Here is a 19,745-nt window from a genome sequence, read left to right as displayed (position 1 = left end):
AATGATTCCGAGAGAAATCCGGTTTGGATACTTGTATTGTGGTTTTCCTAGGAGCCCTCTGCTGCTGGAACACATGTATCTCATTCACACTCTCTCATTGATAGAGGTATCAGACCTGTGTTGTAGGGTTGACCTGTCTTCTACACCTACTTTCTATGCTGACTATTCTGCCTTTTTTTTTTTTTAAGTATCTTCATTTTTCGTTAAGCTGAAGCTTTCCACAATTCAGTTGAATTTTAACTTGACTTTTTTTAAATTTTAATTTATTTATTCATTACAAAGAGAGAGAGAGGCAGAGGGAGAAGCAGGCTCCATGCAGGGAGCCCGACGCGGGACTCGATTCCAGGTCTCCAGGATCACGCCCTGGGCTGAAGGCGGCGCTAAACCGCTGGGCCACCCTAACTTGACTTTTTGGATCTTTGACATGTTTTACCCTGGGGCACATTGGCTTCACAATGATAATAACTTAAGGATGAATAACATTAGGATGAAAATTTGCCATTCTGAGGATACCTTAAACCTGTATTTACTGCTTGATTTAATTTTTATTTTTTTTCCCTTTAAACATATGGAATGCTTCATGAATTTGCATGTCATTCTTGTGCAGGGCCCACGCTAATCTCTGTATCACTTTAAACTCTTGTAAATGTACATTCAAGCAAGCGTGCTATTCTGCATTATTTTGCTAAAGACAAAGAAGTCAGGTGCTGACTTTCTATTAACCTCTGAACAGTTTTAGCTAGTACACAACCCTGTGGCCTTGCCTATGCCCATTGGATTCACTTACAAGCAAGTTGCTCTGTGTGAAGATCAAAGGAAAGATGGAAAACCGATCTGGAAACTGAATGCTAGGGACAGGGAGGTGATGACCCTCAGAGAGAACTACTACTATTTATTTCACAATCCATGGGTTGTCCTAAAGGGCTGTCTACCTAAATTCTTATTCTGCTAAGAGGTCTGTTCTTCTAAAGGATGAAGAAGAGGGGCACCTGGCTGGTCAGTTGGAAGAGTATGTTACTTTTGATCTTGGGGCTGTGGGTTCAAACTCCATGTTGGGTATAGAAATTATTTTTAAAAAGAAAAAAACTTAAATAAGAGGATGAGGAAGTGAGATGGAGAGAATATTGAAAGGCTCTGCCATCAGGGACCACTGATTCTCAACCACAAACACCAAAAAAAGATGTGATAATGTCTTCACACAGCTGTAAGGAAAGGAGCAAAAGGTAGACCATGCAATGAGTTTCCACAAAATTACACTTACTTAGTTTAAGGATTTTTATTCTTTGAGCATGTGCTTTTCAGTGCTGATATTTAAAATGCTTTTCCTTTTGTTTTGACACTTTAGAAATTAATGATTAATAATAACAAAAGTGGTAGTTTCAGACCAATAGCTTTATATTTATCCAAAATTATCAAATCCTATTCAAAATAACTGGTCACAAAATAGTCTCACATCAGATTACACAGAGCAAAAGGCATTCATAACAAAGGTCATTTGGAATAAAAAATAAGGCCCCAGCTTTCTGCCTTTTTGGGGCTCCTCACCATGTAAGATGACTTCAAATACTGTCCAATATTTGGCTTTTCAATATCCACACCCAGTATTTTATTATTTTATTTTATTTTTAAGATTGATTTATTTATTCATGAGAGACACAGAGAGAGAGGCAGAGACACAGGCAGAGGGAGAAGCAGGCCTGATGCAAGACTCAGTCCCAGGATCCTGGGATCACAACCTGAGCCAAAGGCAGACACTCAACCACTGAGCAACCCAGGTGCCCCACACACAGTATTTTAAATAAAATATTATATGTAACTGCATTTCACTACTTACACAGCATTAGTCTGGAACTAGACTGAGCTTTCCTGTGGGCAGGTAAGTTTTATTTGTAGTAAGTTTGTACTCAGTGAAATTGTAATTAAGCTGGGAAGGGCCAGATTTCAAATAAACATGTTAGAATAAGTTTCTAGTGATTTAGACTAAGTGTCCAAGGGGACAACATCCTCACAACGTGCTGGCTTTGTGCACACAAGTAGAGAGCAACAAGGTACAGGAGCTGAGAAGGATCAAACTGAAAATCAGGGACACCTGGATGGCTCAATGGTTGGGCTCAGTGTCTGCTTTTGGCTCAGGTCGTGATCCCGGGGTCCTGGGATCTGGTCTCGCATTGGGCTCCACACAGGTAGCCTGCTTCTCCCTCTGCCTGTGTCTCTGCCTCTCTGTGTCTCTCATGAGTAAATAAATAAAATCTTAAAAAAAAAAAAAAAAAAACACTGAAAATCAGAGCTAAATAGAGCTATTGTGAGTTCGTTGCAATCCAGAAAGCACCAAGATGCAAGGGGTAGAGAAGGAGACAGACATAATAGTTCTACATTTCAGATGGATAAAACATGTAATATCCCATCATGCTGGATAAAAGATACACGAGGCATAGTAAACATTTTAAGAGTGTATCTGAGCAAAAAGTGATGAGAATCAGGCAGCACCAAACCTGAAGTGGTAGGAATGCTCTACCACCAGCTCAGGGAAAGACTTCTAAGAAAGTAGAAGCAGGGGTGCCTGGGGGGCTCAGCTGTTCCAGCCTCAGACTCTTGTCTGAATCTCAGGGTCCTGGGTTTGACCCCACAATGGGCCAATGGACTCCAGGCTGGGTGTGGAGCCTATGTAAAAAAGAGAAAAAAAAAAAAAAAAGAGCAGAAGGAAAATGTTGATTGCCTATAGCTTAAAAGTCTCCTTGGCTGCTTGGAACAATTGAACATAATTTCATAACCTTGAAGCATTGATAGGCTTAGGCTTTGGCCTATTTACATAGGCCACCACAGCCTCAGACACCTCAGTGTGATGGTCTCCTTTCTTAATTCATTTATCACACTACATGGCATTAAGGTAAAAGAAATGCATCAGTTTTTTTTTTAAATTTTTTAAAATGCATCGGTTTTGATAAAGAAGTGAGCATAGTTCAGTTCAGTCTTGCAACTTGAGCTTAATCTAATGAACAAATCTTTGTTGAACTCAATGGGTTGGAAATATTCCCTATTCTTTACTTCAGGGTTTTCCAAAAGGAGTATTACTAGCAGTTTGGATGGAAAAATTCTTTCTTTATACTCCACTGGAATATCCTCTCCTCTATACAATTATCTGTACAATATATGATAATATGTACTATGTAACATAATGTCTAGAATTTCTGGACTCTACCCACAACATATAAGTGGCACGCCCCAGTCATAGTGACAACCAAAAAATGTCCCCAAATATATTTTTAAATGTAGATCAGAAGCAATGCTCTGGCTTGGGAACTCAGTTACTTTACTGCTAGAATAAACAAAGGATTTTGTTTCATATGATTTGCTCTATGGTTTCCTTTTAATTAGAAGTTGATTCCTTTTTAGAAGGGCATTCATGTTCCTTAGCTTCTTTTAAAAGAAAAAGCATATATTAGTTTGTTTCCACAGTAGTGAGTGAAGAAAAGCCATTTCACAAGTATGTTGAGAGTACATAAACTATATCTCCTGGAGAGATATAGTTGAAAAATGTAACACCATCATCGTTTTAGATAGAGGGGAATAACTAATTACATTAACAAGTATATGGTACTTAATAAATCTATTACCTTTTTTTTTTTCTTTTAAAGAGCATAACTTGGGGATCCCTGGGTGGCTTAGCAGTTGAGTGCCTGCCTTCGGCCTAGGGCGTGATCCTAGAGTCCCGGAATCGAGTCCCACGTCAGGCTCCCTGCATGGGGCCTGCTTCTCCCTTTGCCTGTGTCTCTCCCCCCCCGCCCCATGACCTCTCATGAATAAATAAGTAAAATCTTTTTAAAAAAATAAAGAGCATAACTAAATATAGTCCCACTTGGTCAAGGTGATGGTCCTCCCAGCCCATACTGCATGATCCTGAAATTGTGGAACTCTAGACTAAACTCATGAGTTACATATATACTCACATGAATACGATGTGGGGAAAGCTTTCCATATCAAGCAAGCCTTTCTAGACATTTAAGGAGACATATCAGAGAGAGAAAAAGATGTAGCTGTGATGAGTGTAGAACGCTAGGATTCCCTTGTGACTGACCTTTAGAGGCACTGACGGGAAGTACCAGGAATGTAATTATGAGTACCAGGAAGTACCAGGAATGTAATTATGAAATATCAGGAATGTAATAATTTCCATAGCAGCTCCTTAACTTGATCCACTGGCTGCTTTTCTCAGCACCTCCAAGCAGTTATCTGAATCCCGATGCTATCTGCCTGGTGATGTAAGCAAAATGTTAGAAATCATTAAGAACTGTTGTTGTTTCTAGAAACTCCCTTGGTTTTTAGGATGCCATGCTCATTAAATGATTTGTGTCACACACTGAATAGTAGCTTGGGTCAAGCTCTGTCTATAGTTTCTTGCCATCTACCTGGTGACCTATCTACAGTTCCTTGCCATTTACCTGCATCTATCTACAGTTCCTTCCTCATCTACAGATGAGGAAGATGCTCCTTAGGGCACAACCTGGAGGTGAGACACACAGATAAGTGTACAGCTACAACGCAGTGTGGCAAATTCTCCAACCAAAGGGAAGTGTCAGAGCTACTGGGGCATTGAACTCTGAAGACAGTAAAACACAGAGGACAGGCTGATGGGCCATCTTAAAACATGAGTACAGATGGTTAGACCATCTGTTAGACAAGGGAGGGAGGGAGACAAGAGGTTTTCAGCTGGAACGTATGAAGTTACAGAGGCATTCTTTAGACAGTACTGTTGGCCAATGGAAGCACAGATTGAGTAGGAAGGGGAAGGATGTGGGGCTGGAGAAGCAGGCTGGATACGAAGAGTCTTGGTGCCAGGCTCATGAGCTGGCCCATCAGCAGGTCTACGCAGGCACATGAGAGTAGCTTTGGGCTTTATGGCAGTCACTGTGGTGATGGCATGGACGATGGACCCCACACCTGGAGGCGAGGAGACTGGTTTTGAGACCACACGAACAGTTGAGGAGAGCTCAAAGGAGGCAGGAGAACTTGCTGACCAAATGAGAAAAAGCAGCTCCCCTGAAGTGACTTTCACGCTTCTGACCAGAGGACTGCTTCCCCTTTCATCTCTTGTAAATTGTCATCCCTTGACTTTTTCTGTGTTCTGACAGAGCTTACTCTGCCAACTACACTCTTCTTTCTGATAACTTGGCTGGCTCACGAATCTTACAGCTTCACCTGTCTTTGCTTATATATCCACAAATATACATCTCTAGTCACCATGCTATTAAGCTCAAGTTTTGTATTTTGGCAAAGAAGGTCTAAAGCCTAATTTCACTTGCATGTTCCATCTCCTTCACATTGTTCAAAATCCAATGATCAGGAACACCTGGATGGCTCAGTGGTTGAACGTCTGCCTTTGGCTCAGGGCGTGATCCTGGGGTCCCAGGATCAAGTCCCACATCGGGCTCCCTGCATGAAGCCTGCTTCTCCCTCTGCCTGTGACTCTGCCTCTCTCTCTCTCTCTCTCTCTCTCTTTCTGTCTCTTATGAATAAATAAATAAAATCTTAAAAGAAATGGATCACAGACTTAAATGTAAAACACAAAACTGTAAAACTTCTAGAAGATACCAGAGGGGACAATGTAAGTGAGCTTGGCTTTGGTGATAACTTTTTAGATACAACACCAAAAGGGACACCTGCGTGGTTCAGTGGTTGAGCATCTGCCTTTGGGTCAGGGTGTGATCCCGGAGTCCCAGGACCAAAGTCTCACATCGAGTTCCCCTTGGGGAGCCTGCTTCTTCCTCTGCCTGTGTCTCTGACTCTCTCTGTGTGTCTCTCATGAATAAATAAATAAAATCTTTAAGAAAAAGATACAACTCCAAGAGCATAAAGAAATTAGTTAAGTTGGCTTCATTAAAATTAATAACTTTTGCTCTGCAGGAGCTGCTACTAAGAGAATGAAAGGACAAGCTTTAGCCTGGGTGAAAATCTTTTTACAAAAGAAGTATCTGATAAAGGACTTGTATCTAAAATATACCACATTTCCTAGTAATGCTGATCGGGTATTTGGGACTTGCATTTCTGTATAACATCATTCATGATCAATGCCAGTCAAAATTCACACAATCACTTAATTTGCTGACAGTACTTAAAAATGTTAGAACATGTAATGGGAAAAGGATACTTTTTGTAACAGTAAAGTAGAAAAACAAAAACAAAAAATGTGGTGAGTCTCTATAGGGATTTTTAAAAAACTGCTGCCTTATAAAAAAAAAGACGAATTTAGTAAATAGAAATATATGCCTTGCTCTTAATCTAGGAATTTAACATAATTCAAATATAAACACAAAAAAATTAGTGGAGGAAAAAAAATTAGTGGAGGGAGTGTAGGAGGGAGATAATATAATGATACTAAGGTTCACCTGGAAAAATAAGCATATAATAATCAGAAAAGGACTGTTAGAGAGCAGTGATGAGGACTAGCTTTACTAGATATTAAAAATATATTTTATAAAATGAGATAAAAACAGAGGGAGGCAAACTTTATGAGACTCTTCACGATGGAGAACTGGGGGTGGGGGATGGGCATTAAAGAAGCACCTGCTGTGATGCACTGGGTGTTACAGGTAACTGATGAATCACTAAATTCTACTTCTGAAACCAATTCTACACTATAGGTTAAGTAACTTGAATTTAAACAAAAAAATAAACAAAGAATTTTTTAAGATGTATTTTAAAGCTACAATGATTGGGGTACCTTGGTGGCTCACTTGGTGAAGCATCAGCCTTTGCCTCAGGTCATGATCCCAGGGTCCTGGGATGGAGCTCTGGGTTGGACTCCTTGCTCAGGGATGGAGAACCATCTCCATCTCTCTCTACCCCTCCCCTGCTTGTTCTTTCTCTCTCAAGTAAATATATAAAATATTAAATAAAGCTACAATGATTAAAACACATTAGCACTGGAGAAGAAATGGACCAACAGCAGTGAGTGGTCCACCTGTGCCCTCTCCAGTATTCTTGCCTGCCGCTCCCAACCTAGTATCACCTGGGACTGTTACGTGACTGTGCTCTGCCATTCCACTTCATCCAGGGTCTATTTGCGATGGCTCCAGTTTGGTCTACCCTGACTTGTACCCCTGCCCCGCCTCCTGTGAGGGTCCTTGAAATCACTACCATCTCACTGATCTAACTCCTAACTCCATCAGTCCAGGGCTGTACAGGTTCTCCTGTAATTAGGAAAGCATATGCTTTCTTGAAATATGTATTTACAAGTAAGATAAAATCATTCAGCCTGGCAGCCTGGGTGGCTCAGCGGTTTAGCGCTGCCTTTGGCCCAGGGTGTGATCCTGGAGTCCTGGGATCGAGTCCCATGTCAGGCTCCCTGCATGGGGCCTGTGTCTCTGCCTCTCTCTGTGTTTCTCATGGATAAATAAATAAAATCTTTAAAAATTTGGAGATTTAATTGCTCCAAATCTGAGCCTCTGTCCCTATACACCTAGGAGTTGCCGAGATCCAGAACACCCTATCAGAAGGTTGGCAATGAGCCTAGTGACAGGAAATGGCATGAGAGCAATGGAGAGGTTCATTGTATTCATTTTGGTGGCTAGGTATTTGCTCAAGCAATGTTCCACTATCTGACCCTCTTCTTGATGGCTTCAATTAGAGTGAAGAATCCCTGAAGTTCCCAATAGGATAAAAACAAAACCTGAAGCTCATAGCTCTGTGTTTATTTACAGAAAACAGAAACCTGCCCACTCTGCAAGTGCTGGGTAGATGCCTCCTGGTGGAGCAGAGATCTAAACCCTCTCCCCGAGGACAGCTCACATTCTCTCCCACTTGCTTTCTGGGCTCATCCAGCTCCCTCTCCAGGTCCTCCAGCACAGCCACCACCTCGTTCCTGCTCTCAGCATGCTGCTCCCGCATCCAAGCCTAAAGGTCCTTGGGCAGGAACTGCTCCTTGCTGGGGGTTTTGGGGGTACAGCCAGTGTTGGCACAGCTCATGGATCCCGGTGCGGCTTAGAGCCTCAAGGGATCCAGCTGTCTGGATAACAAAACTCTCTGAAATAGGCAAAAGATCTCCCTGGTACGCTGGATTCTGGTTTCCAAGTATGTTCATTGTTCTCCACTATTAAGGAACACAACCCCACAGACTCCTGTGGAGCTGGGAGGGTAAGAGCCTCAGCTTCCTGTGGCTTCATTGCTGGATTGAAACAACCCTAAAGGGTGTATTAAACTCTCTCCGTGGAGAGATCCCCCTTGAGGTTCTTTCCAGTGTGGCAAAGAAGTGGAAAACCTACAAACAGGACCATCTAGATGCCAGATGCATTTTGACTCAGGAAACAATAAGGAAATACCGTTACGAAAAACAAAAGCTAAAATTATTTACATGCTTCCAAAAGACAATTTTCAGTCATTGTCCAGGAGCAAAGAAAACTTGTAAGAGACCAGAGATCACAAACTCCAATTCCCAGAGTGAAAGATCCTTGCTTTTCCTGCTTTCCCGTGAATGAACTGCCCCTTCCCGCTCTGATTCCAGGAGCCTCCCCTTTGCTACCTGACAGGGATGCTGTTAGGGATAGTGTAGGGGTCCGTCTTCCCCGGATCGGGGCTCCTCTTCCACATATTCACACCAAATGCTTCCTGAGTTTCTGAAGTGCTTCTGGCCCCCAGCAGGCCCCGGGATCGCCTACAGCAGAAATCCACGAGGCCCGTAGAGGTTTCCTGGGGCTTCTGCTACAGCCCAGGGAGGGCTGCAGGAAGGACTGTGTGCTCAGGCTGGCTCCCCAGGTGTTTTCAGGAAACTCGGGCGGCAATAGGGTTGTAGTAACAAGCACATCGGGTGGGGGGTGCATGAGCACCTGCATCATAGGTCATGTCGTTCATGTGTGGCCTGTCTCACGAAATGCAAATGATTCAAATCACCACCCCGGGTGTGACCTTCAATGTTACAAGGAGGGAAAGTCGGTGAAAGTCCAGGACCCATCCCGGAGCAGACTGGTTTGGCCCGGATGTGCTACTCAGGGCACCGGTTCGGCTTTTTCTCTTTTTTGTTTCTTTCCTTAAGGAGACAGCCAAACAACGCTGGACTTGGGTCAGGCCCCAAATAGTGCAGGCCCCGCTCTACCCTCCACCAACGTCCCCCGAGGTCACCGCCAGTCAGGAGGACAACTAAGGACAACCTGTCATTCCAAGTAACCCCGTCTCCGATAAGGAAGAACCGGGAAGGTCTCCAGCTCAAGCGTCTTCCTGGGATCCATCTCCGCGCCCGCACAGCGCGCGCACCCCCGGGAGGTTCGGCGGCCTGCCTGGAGGAGGCGGCGAGCGCGGGGCCGCTGGGGGAGCGGGGGCGCTTGGGGGGCGTCGAGCCGACGGGCGCGCCCCAGGGACCGCAATCAGGCTCCCCACCCCCCGAGCGGGCTCCCCACTCTCTCCCGCCTTTCCCCCAACCGAGGCTCTTCTACTCCCCGCCCCCCGCAGCCTCCCCCATCCTCCCTCCCACGCAGGCCCCCGCGGAAGCCGGAAGTAAGGATCGGCCACTAAGGACCGCGAAGAGGCGGGTCCTAGAGCGGCCGGCGGGGCCGGCCCAGGGCTCTCTGGAGCGCCTTTCTAGGCTGCGGTGGGCCTCGCGCTCTCACTGGTGTACGTCCAGGCCCTATTCCTGCGTCCAGGCGCTCGCAGGCCGCGCCCCTCTTATCCCTGGGCTGTCGCTCCGGAGTCGGATTTGGTTCTCCCGCCGACACCACCCCTGGCACCTGCAGACTCCTTTCTTTGTGCCGGGAGGATGTATGCACTTGGCACACATTATCTCATTTGCTCCTGGAAGAGGCATGAGGTTAAATGATCTGATAGTCAAAGAGCTTCAAACTGGGAGCTATTTTAGCCTTTTGCCACAAATCTTCAGAACCTCCTTCATCTGCAGTGCTTTCCCCCCTACCCCTGTGATAGGAGAATTCTGCAGTTTGACACCTCTCTAGACTCATTTGGGCTCTGAAACCTGAACAAATAAGGGTTCATTGCTTCCCCTAAGTAGATGAAGCAATGGATGAGACTCCCAGATGTGTTTGCAGAATTTTGAAGCTTGTAAGAGAGGAAAAAAGAATCTTCCCTCTACCCGTCTAAGTTCTTGGCTGGAGTCCTGGTAACAAAAGGCAGGTTAACAAGAGAAAACCAAACACAAATTTATTAACGTGTGTATCTCATGGACACATGGGAGAGACCCAGGGAAGAATGAGTGACTCTCAGGTAGCTTGGGATTCAGGCTTGAATACCGTCTTCAGTTAAAGACAAAGAGGGTGTAGGGGAGGTCAGTTACAGGAGCTGACCAGGAAAAGTATAAATAGGAGTAAGGTCTGTTAGTACCTTCTTGTTTCTTCTGATTCAGGGTCATCCTTCTCTTTCTCATACAGAGGGAGACACCCTTACAAAAGGGTAACGTGTACTCTGTTTTCAGAGATTCTCCTGTGTCTGCTATTTCTCAAAATAATCCTTATGCCAAAAAAACATATTTTGCTGCCCTTAAAACTCATGTCTTATTCTGATCCCTTTCCTTATTATAAGCTCTTGATTGGTGACCAGATTTTGAAAGGAAGGAATAACAAGCTTATATCCTTTCCCTTCAAAACATTTAAGGACATCTTCCAATATCCTTGAGTGGTCAGGTCAGACTCCCCTCTCCAACAGGTTTCTTCAGGTCAGGAGCTACATATTTACTTCTCATTTCACTCTGATTCTTTCAAACGATATAAGTTATAGACATGAGTGCGTCTTGAGTCTGTTTGGTGGTGCATGAAGCCATCTGAATTCAGATGGGAGGGTTGGGTCTCACCCAGCCCCAGCATGGAGACCAAGCTCCTCAATATTACAAAGTCAAGATTACAAAATCAAGCCTCCTAGAGGCACCTGACGGGCTCAGTCAGTAGAGCATGGGACTCTTGATCTTGGGCTTGTCAGTTTGAGCCCCACGTTGGGTATAGAGATTACTTAAAAGTAAAATCTTCAAAAAAAAAAGAAAGGATATTGATTGGCTAGACATCATTGCAAATTGGAGGGTTCTTGCAATGTGGTGAGATAAAGGCTTATCTTCCACTTTTTAATGAATTCAATCTAAAACCCAATTCCATGTGAGTGTGCTAGTGAAATAAGAAAGGATGTTTCAGTTTTGAAGGTTGTGATCGCATCCATTTCCACTGAGTTTTGTCAGGAAAAATTTTCAAATTTTCAAAAATTTTCAAAAATTTTCAAGGTTTCCATGGTAGCTTGAGTAGGACAACTGTCCGAGTCATGGCTGCTGTAGCAAAATGCCACAAAATGTGTGGCTTAACTAACAGAAGTTTATATCTTAGAGTTCCAGAAGGCATAAAGTCCCAGATCAGGGTGGCCCACCGGGTTGGGTTCTAATGAGGCCCTTTCCTGTGTTTGGAAGGCTGTCTTCTTGCTGTGTTCTCAAATGGCTGAAGAGCACAGTGAGGAAGCAGGCTCCCTCAGGATTCTTTACAATGACCCTAATCCCATTTAGGAGCATTCTACCCTCCTGACATATTAATCCTAATTACTTTCCACAGATCCCATCTTCTAATACCATGACATTGGGTTTCAACATGAATTTTGGAGGGACACATTCAGTCCATAACAGTGATTTTCATTGATTTTTTAGCTATCTCACAACTCTTTGAGTCGTAGGAAACTGGCAACAGTGAAAATGATTTTCACCACAGAAATGCAAATGAATTGTGTCCAGTGGAATGCAAATGATCATTGCTCTGGAAATGGACAGTTTAAAAAAATCAATTTGCAAATTTACTTCAGCATTCCAGATTGTCTATAAATGTGTAGTACTTTGAATTTTCTTTTGAGCCAATTGTAACATCTTACTGGTTGTTACGTTATTCTCAACACATACTCATTTTCATTTGTATGAAAGTCATAAATTTACCTTTTTTATTTTAACATAGTCTTTAACAATTTGGCAACAAGGAGTTTACACCAATGACAGAAACAAAATACCAGCTTGTTGCTGGCAAACATAGATTGAAGAACATGGTTTGGATCTGAAACTAAAATGGGCTATCTCTACTCCTTCCCATGTTTATACCTGGAGCCCAGTAGACTCATTTGCCTAGCAGTTGCGTGAAGGCACAAGTACTCTGTAAAACCACCAATGCAAAGAGCCGAAGAGACCATAGAAGCACAGCTGAATATTAGTGCCACCCAAAATGTGGATCAGAGAAGGAAAAACTATTACTGTTAGATTTTTCTTCCTAAGGGGAGGACAAAGAAGAGAGTGAAGCAAGTTAAGTATCTTCCCAATAATTCTAAAAGGCATTTAATCAAAGTGAGTGAAACAGGAAGGGGAAGTTCCATTTAAGTAGTTTTGTAAAAATTCTGTAATCATGTTTTTTGGTATTAATTTTAAAAGTAAGATCAGGGCAGCCCTGGTGGCTCAGCGGTTTAGTGCAGCTATCAGCCCAGGGCCTGATAGTGGAGATTCAGGATCAAGTCCTGTGTCAGGCTCCCTGCATGGAGCCTCCTTCTGCTTCTGCCTCCCTCTCTGTGTGTGTCTTTTACTAATAAGTAAATAAATCTTTAAGTAAAATTAACCTTTTAAAATCCAATATGTCAGATATATGAAAAGTCATTTATGACAACAGCCTTATTTTTTTTCTTGTAGAATTTTCCAGGTGAACCAGCTACTCTTACCCCTCTCTTGTATTATCTTCCTGTCTTTTTCTAACTCACCCAGTTCTCCAAAAGAAGCTACACATTCTTCCAGTCTTCAGAAATCCATTTTCTGCTCCTCTGAAAGTGATCTTATGAGGGCAGCAGTTATACATACATAAGATGTATTATGTGCCATATATATGTATATTTAGTAATAGTAGTAGAAATCTTGCCAGAACGAGTTTCTTTTCCCCTCACCAAGCTTCTATATTTCATTTCACATTTCACTTAACCACAGTTGATTTATGTGCTGCAGGGATTGAGTCTGTTTGGTGGTGCATGAAGCCATCTGAATTCAGATGGGAGGGTTGGGTCTCGTCCACGACGCATGTCTGCTGATACCTGCACAGCGTCTCACATGTTGAGATTGGTATAAATTAACGGCGAGATGAGCAGAGTCATGAGTGGCCATGACAGGAAAACATTCCGCCCTTCAAACCGGAATCTCCTAGAGCTGGCGTTCAGCATTTGATCTCGACTCCTCCTGAGAAGTGAGGAAATGTGGGAATGTGCTCCTGAGGCAGAACCAAAGCTCACTGCATTGTAATATAAGCACAAGGGCAGAAACTTATTTTATTTTAAATTAAAATTTTTATCCTCTCCTGTTTTATATTATTATTGCCGCAGCCCAGGGCTGCCTCCCCGGCAGGTGGAAAGCACTCAGGAAGCATGTGTTGGGCGAGCGGTAATCGCACCTTCAGTATGTAGGGAAAATGGGTGCACGGAGGGGGAGCCGTGTTTCTGTGGGAGGATCCGCCATTCAGGGGCGAGAACCCGAGTGACACGTCACAGAGCAGTGTTCCGTGAAAGCCGTGTACAGGGCACACATGCAAACGCAGACACAGGGGAAGTACACGGACACCACAGAACCGGAAGCAGGGAGGTGCGCACTTCTGGCCCCCTCCAGGGAAGGGACGATGCCCGGCGTCGGCCGAGAGGACCGAGCCAGAGGGCCGGACGCGGACGCCGGGGAGAGCGCGCGCTTCCACGAAAACGTGCGGGACTGGCCCCAAACCTCGCGCGTTTCTCAGCTCTCTCGCGATATCGCCACGGATTTCCTCCTCTCGGAGCTTCTGCCCCCCCGTGAAGTCTGCACCAGAGATCTCGGCTTTCAAAACGTATCGCGATATTCTCGCTCTTCACATTTTCGGTGTTTTTAACAGTCCCTGTAAGAAATTTTTATGTTCGTTAATACTAGACGTTGGTTAGACCTCTCCGCAGGTTGATCTCAGCGTGTAGGAAATTAGAGGGAGGAGAAAAATTTTGTGTCAGAAGTGGGATTCGAACCCACGCCTCCATTCGGAGACCAGAATCCCCAGCGGGGAAGCGGAGCTTGAGTCTGGCGCCTTAGACCACTCGGCCATCCTGACACCCTGCGGAAGAGCAGAGATTTTCCACTAAAGTCGATGTGGCGCGGTGGCGCTCCTGTGACGTAGGCCGCTCGCGGGAGGCGGCGCTCAGGCCAGAGCCCGGGTAGCCGGGGGAGGAGGAGAGATCGGTCTGCGGACTGAGGGAGACTCCGAGGGAGGAGGGCAGCTGCCCCAGCGGCCGAGCGGCTGCGAGCACGGACCTCCCGAGCCTCTGTTCCGCTGCCCGCCTCTCGGCCTCGCCTACGCCCCGGCGCCGAGGGAAACGAGAACAAACTTAACTCAAGACCCGGTTCCCGGGGGCGGCCCCTGCCTCCCAGGAGTGCGTCTGAGAGCGCCCGCGCCCAGGTCCTCCTGCGCGGCGGCGGGGTCGGGGGCAGGGGGAGGGGCAGGGCCTGGGGCAGAGGCTGGGGGAGGGTCCAGGTCCTCTCTGGGTCCTCGGCGGCCCTCGGATCCGAGTCCTAATCCCTGTAGGTCAGCGGGCAGGCGGGAGACGCCGGGACCGGGAGCCTCACCTCCGGACCAGGCTTTCCCCACGTGTCAGCTCGCGGAGCGGCCGGGGCCTGACAGTAAATTCCTTCCCCGCTCAGGTTGGGGCTGAGCTCAGAGTGGACACGGATCCGAGGAAACTGAGGAAACTGGGAACATCTGTCCCGATGGGTTATTTTGTGCATTCACACAAAAACGTTTTTCTCCCTGCAAGGCAGAGGTCAGGTCTCTTCTAAATGAAAAGAGAAGTAGTTTGAGTTCGCTCGGCCCTGTCTTAGATTCCCAGACTCCCTGGTTTCAACACACTCCTTCCTCCTTTTGATAGAAAACGGCCTTGACTGTATGGTCTTCCTCAGTCCCAGATCTAAGGCCGAGGGCTGAGCGTGCTGCACCGCGAGACGGTCAGACGGAAACGCCGGCCACGCTCGAACCCGCCGCTGCAACCTGTCTTCGGTATTGAGTCCTCTCACATCACGTGGTGATGACAATGTTTCTACAGAAATTCAAGGATTTAAAAGCGCACTTACATGAAATACTTAATGCTTTGCAGCCTGCTTTATGGCTGACTTTGTTATTTGATGTGATAATTTGGGCAAATAACTTACATTTTAGCAATCTGTGTCGATAGCTAAAGTATTTTATCATTTCAGGCTACTTATGGTCTGCTCGGGATGTTGTTTGAAAGAAAGAAAAATACACCTTCATCTTCTCAATAAACCTGCGGGTGACTTGATGAGGGGTAGGCAAACGTATTTCGTATACACTCCCACCAAAGACACACTTGTGGCGAAAGTGAGTTGATAATGTGCAAAAGGTAGTTGTCACCACCTCATTTCTTCACCGTTAATAATGAAACAAATGTGTATACTTTGTGTAAATAGATGAGTTCAAAGGATGGCTGATAGTCTTGTAATCTTAATTTATTTTAGATATTAATTTTTTTCTCCTCTTAGGAAGTACATTTAGTATAGTGTAGAAAATAATGACATTTTCATATAAGGTTATGTAACTTTTCATACATAAACATGAAATTTGTTGTAGAAAATTCTTTAAACCAAACACTTTAATCTAGGACTTCAACTTAATCTGTTCCTTGAACCTATTTTTATGTGGCCCTTAAAAACATACCCAAAAATCCTCATTGCTAATATAGCAATATAAATACTGTGGTCAGTGACAGTCTCTTTGGAGGTATACAAAAAATTGCAAACTTGTATTCATATTCTTTTCTGTGATATGTTGTGCTAAAATCAAAATGCTTTTGCACCATTTTTTAAAACAATTTTTTTCTTTTGACATTCATACCAGATTTACTGTAAATACTGCTTTGGGGGCTGAACATTTTTTTAGTGAAGATACAACCAGAACACTATGTGTTTCATAGTATTTCAACAATATGAAACATTTTATCCATAATTTCAACATTATGGATAAAAATTTCAAAATAGGTGGCATAGGTAAATATTTTTAGGCCTCATTCAAAATTCACTTAACAAACCATGCCATTTTTTTCTGGGAAGTAAAAAAATGGTGTTTCATTGTTAGGTTATATTTTTCTGTAAGAAAGTAGAAATTTTTTGGTCTATGTTGTATTCCTCATTCATACTATAATTTTAAGGTTGTCTTGTGTGTATTTTAGTAAATAGATGATTTTGAGATTCGAGACTCCTAAAAGTTTGATTTGCTCATTTTCCCCTAAAATATTTCCAAAAAAAAGAAAGAAAGCCATAAAATAATGCCTTGCCACTTCTCACCCTAATTTTCCTCCTTCAAAGATGTGAGATTTGCTGTACTTTCATAAGCTGTAGTTCTATGGGAAGGAAGTTGTCCCAGAAGTGATTCTAGATGTGGCAATTTCAAGTTCCTAAAAATTTGTAATTATTACTGTTTTTCTGATTGCAAGCTACTGCAGACACCTCACATCAAACCGGTACTGTTGAACATTGGATTATTTCTAATTTCTTACTCTTGTCAGCAATGCTGTAAAGAACATTCTTCTGTAGATATTTTCAATATTCATAATTATTTCCTTACCTTTCTGGAAGTGGAATCCCTAGTTTTGGTACTGTGATTCAACAACAAAGCATTTTAATGGGTGAGAGGTGGCAAGGCATTATTTTATGGCTTTATTAATGAGTTTCAACATTGTGTTTGAAGGATTTTCATATTCTGTAAATTTGCAAATTGCTAACCAAATTTTTATTCATGTGTTCATCTTTCCTTATTGATTTGCAAAACTCATTATATGAAAGATAAACCCTTGTGATAGTTTCTATTTACCAAGAACCCAGGTAGAAATTCTTTTATTGTAATTTCTCTTTTAATCTCATTAAGCCCCTTAAAACTCAATTTTCATTTCATAGAAACTATGAGCTATAAAATTAACAAGGTTCCCTTATCAATCTTTAAAAACAAACATGTGGGTAGCATTTAGTATACTTTTGTCTCTTTTTTTTATGGCATATTGAACTCCTGCTACCTTGACTTTATGTTTTAAATGGCTTGAAGTCCTTTCTGGAATAAAGTGAGGTATAATTATATGAATATTTTTACTATTTACTAACATTAACTGTGCAATAGGACTCCCCTATCTTACATTTTTATGAAAACATCTTCCACAAGAGGGATTTGAAAGACCTGAAAATATTAAAGGGTAGAGAGGACTCAAATGAAAACAAGCTGACAGGAGTGGTCCATACCAGTTTAAAAGAAAGAATTTAACTCCACTCCCAACCTTGAAATGAGTATTTTATGCAAAGCTCATAAACACATCTGATTCTCTAATTATCATGTCCAGGATTTACTTTGGAGTAACAGCAATAGTGGAAATTCAGATGAGGCTATATTGGAAATGAAGTTGGCAATAAATTGATTGTTGAAGCCAGGAGATGCTATAGGGAGTTCACTCAATATTTCCCTCATTTTTTTGTGTGTACTTCAAGGTCTCCATTGTGAAGAATTCAATGCAGCTGGAAAAATCCTCCATAATCTCATCAAAACCATCTGTTAATTCTTTGGCATATTTCTTTCCAGTTAAAAAAAAAAAGTGTAAGTTGAGAAATGTGAAATCTCTACATACACTAAAATAAGTTATCATCTCTATTTCTATTATATTCTTGTGTATCACAAACCCCAAACTGGACGTGGCAATTGTATGCAACACTATAATCCAGACAAATCTTCTGAATGAGGAATCGGGATAGAGAGGAATGTACCTCAAAGTTACCTTCAAATGCCCTGGTTACACTTCAAACTCCAAATGTAAAATTAAGCCCACAAATAAGCCACATCTGAGATATTTATGCTTTCTTTCCAGTTAGGACAAGGAAATGTAACTGAGCCACTGTGGTCATATCCAAGTACTGTCCAGAGTTTGAAATCCAGACTACTTTGCTAACGCCCTAGCAAAACTAGTTCCCAAGTAATTACACTGGTTTGGCAGAGCTTTCCCATTCCTGAGACCTCAACGCAGGCGGAATTCCTGCATTCAAGGAGGTGCCCGGGTGTTGTGATTTAATTACACAATCAAGTAAAACTTTTGTTGCAGGCCTGAACCCATGAATACTGGTGTGTCAGCCTAGGAAGTGATGCCCCAGGATCCAGCCTCCTCAGACCAAGGCTGTTCACAGGGAGGTCTGCAGTGCACATTTCCCTTGCCCACACATCAGCTTTGGTTGCTGTCTGCTCCTTTTTCATGTTATTTTTTCCTCTTAACTGACTTTACTAACTTTTCGAAGAACGGAAACCATGCTCTCTTGTATTCTCCTGGGGAGTCAAGTTCAGCTGGGGGACCCAACACTGGGTAATTGTGTCATTTAAATCAAAGAATCATTGTCCTTCATTAGTGAAGAGGCAACATACCCACCATTAGTACACTAAGAATGAAACTTTTCAGTGCTGGGAAGAGATGCAATTCCTGTTTACAGTCTTTGGCTGGGATCGCAGATAACTAAGGGCATTGACAAGTGGCTTATTTCCTGTAATGACAGCAATTGGCTTTCAGTGTCATGGCACTTGTTACTTGTTAGTCACTTCTCCCAAGTATTTCTCATCTTCCCAATTGTGCACATCCTAGGAGCAGGGCCATGTTCAGTTTCCTTTTATTCTCTGTCTGGTTGGGGAAGATGCTCCTATCTTCCCGCCAGGCCACTATCAGCAGCTGAAGACACGCAGTGATATCCTAGGGCAGTAAAATCTGAAGAATGAGTTGTTGAAGTCTTAGTGTGTAATAAACAGCTTCAGATGTTCTGAGGAAAGAACCAGACAGGAGCCAGAAGGATGGTACCAGGCCCCATGTTTGCCTTAAGGGGCCCAAATCCTCATTCTACGAATTCAGATGTTGCTTATCTTTCTGCAGGAGTAAATTTAGAATCATTTACAACTTTATTTGGGATGAGGATCCCAAATGGTAGGGTTATCTCTTTTAATTAAAAATTTAAATAATTATAAAATACCTATGAACCCACAAGAGCCAGAAGATAACCAATAACATGAACGCTTCCCTGCCACCTCTTTGCCATCCTTCTACACACCCCTGATGACCACACGGTGGTCATCACCGTCCTGTTGTTCAGGTTATAAAACGGGTATTGTAAGGTATGTGGTCTTCTGACGCTCACCCCACATGGTTAAGAATGCTTACTCTGGAAACACGTCCACATTTACAATGGAAGTAGTGTTGAGTCCAACAAACTTATCACAGCTCTAGCTGCTGCTAATAAAAATGCATCAAGGGACATCTGGGTAGCTCAGCAGTTGAGCATCTGCCTTCAGCTCAGGGCGTGATGCAGGGTCTGGGATGGAGTCCTGCATCAGGCTTCCTGCAGGGAGCCTCCTTCTCCCTCTGCCTAGGTCTGCCTCTCTCTCTCTCAGGAATAAATAAAGTATTTTTTTAAAAATGCATCAAGATGCTGCTTCTAGAGCACTGGGTCTCCTGGGGATACAGCAGGCCCCTGGTGAGCCCCTCCAAGATAGCCTGGAGACAGCTCCAAACTGGCAGCAAAGGCTGGGAGGCCATGCCACGCCACGGGACACATGTTCTTGGACACCTCCAAGATGTCCTCTTTGTGGGCTCCTATTCCTCCCCTCTGCCCCAGTGGACTGGAATAAGAGTTTTGAATGGGATTCTACAGCCAACTTTCCAGCTGCAGACCCTTACATCTCAAGTAGACACTTCCTGTTGAAAGCAGGTCGGTGGACTGGCACTTTGAG

The 19,745-nt window shown here is 43.5% G+C and overlaps 1 long non-coding RNA gene and 2 other non-coding genes across 4 annotated transcripts; 1 reads left to right on the top strand and 2 right to left on the bottom strand.

Moving 5' to 3' along the window:
* Positions 1–562: 562 nt before the first annotated feature.
* Positions 563–668, bottom strand: LOC112910364 (U6 spliceosomal RNA). Its single transcript, XR_003233242.1, has one exon. It is a non-coding gene; the product is annotated as a U6 spliceosomal RNA (small nuclear RNA).
* Positions 669–13,535: 12,867 nt separating this feature from the next.
* Positions 13,536–19,400, top strand: LOC112910343 (uncharacterized). 2 transcript variants are annotated; one of them, XR_011995629.1, is made up of 3 exons: positions 13,536–14,393; positions 14,860–15,273; positions 17,477–19,400. It is a non-coding gene; the product is annotated as an uncharacterized lncRNA (long non-coding RNA). The 2 variants fall into 2 exon arrangements; XR_003233241.2 differs by lacking the exon at positions 17,477–19,400 and having other exon boundaries at positions 14,860–16,736.
* Positions 13,945–14,048, bottom strand: TRNAL-CAA (transfer RNA leucine (anticodon CAA)). The gene is made up of 2 exons: positions 14,011–14,048; positions 13,945–13,990 (listed from the first exon to the last, which is right to left on the bottom strand). It is a non-coding gene; the product is annotated as a tRNA-Leu (tRNA).
* Positions 19,401–19,745: the final 345 nt, after the last annotated feature.

The sequence above is a fragment of the Vulpes vulpes genome, chromosome 12, assembly GCF_048418805.1.
Source record: "Vulpes vulpes isolate BD-2025 chromosome 12, VulVul3, whole genome shotgun sequence".
NCBI lineage: Eukaryota > Metazoa > Chordata > Mammalia > Carnivora > Canidae > Vulpes > Vulpes vulpes.
Note: the sequence above shows the minus strand (reverse complement) of the source record. Positions and strands in the feature narration are given on the sequence as shown.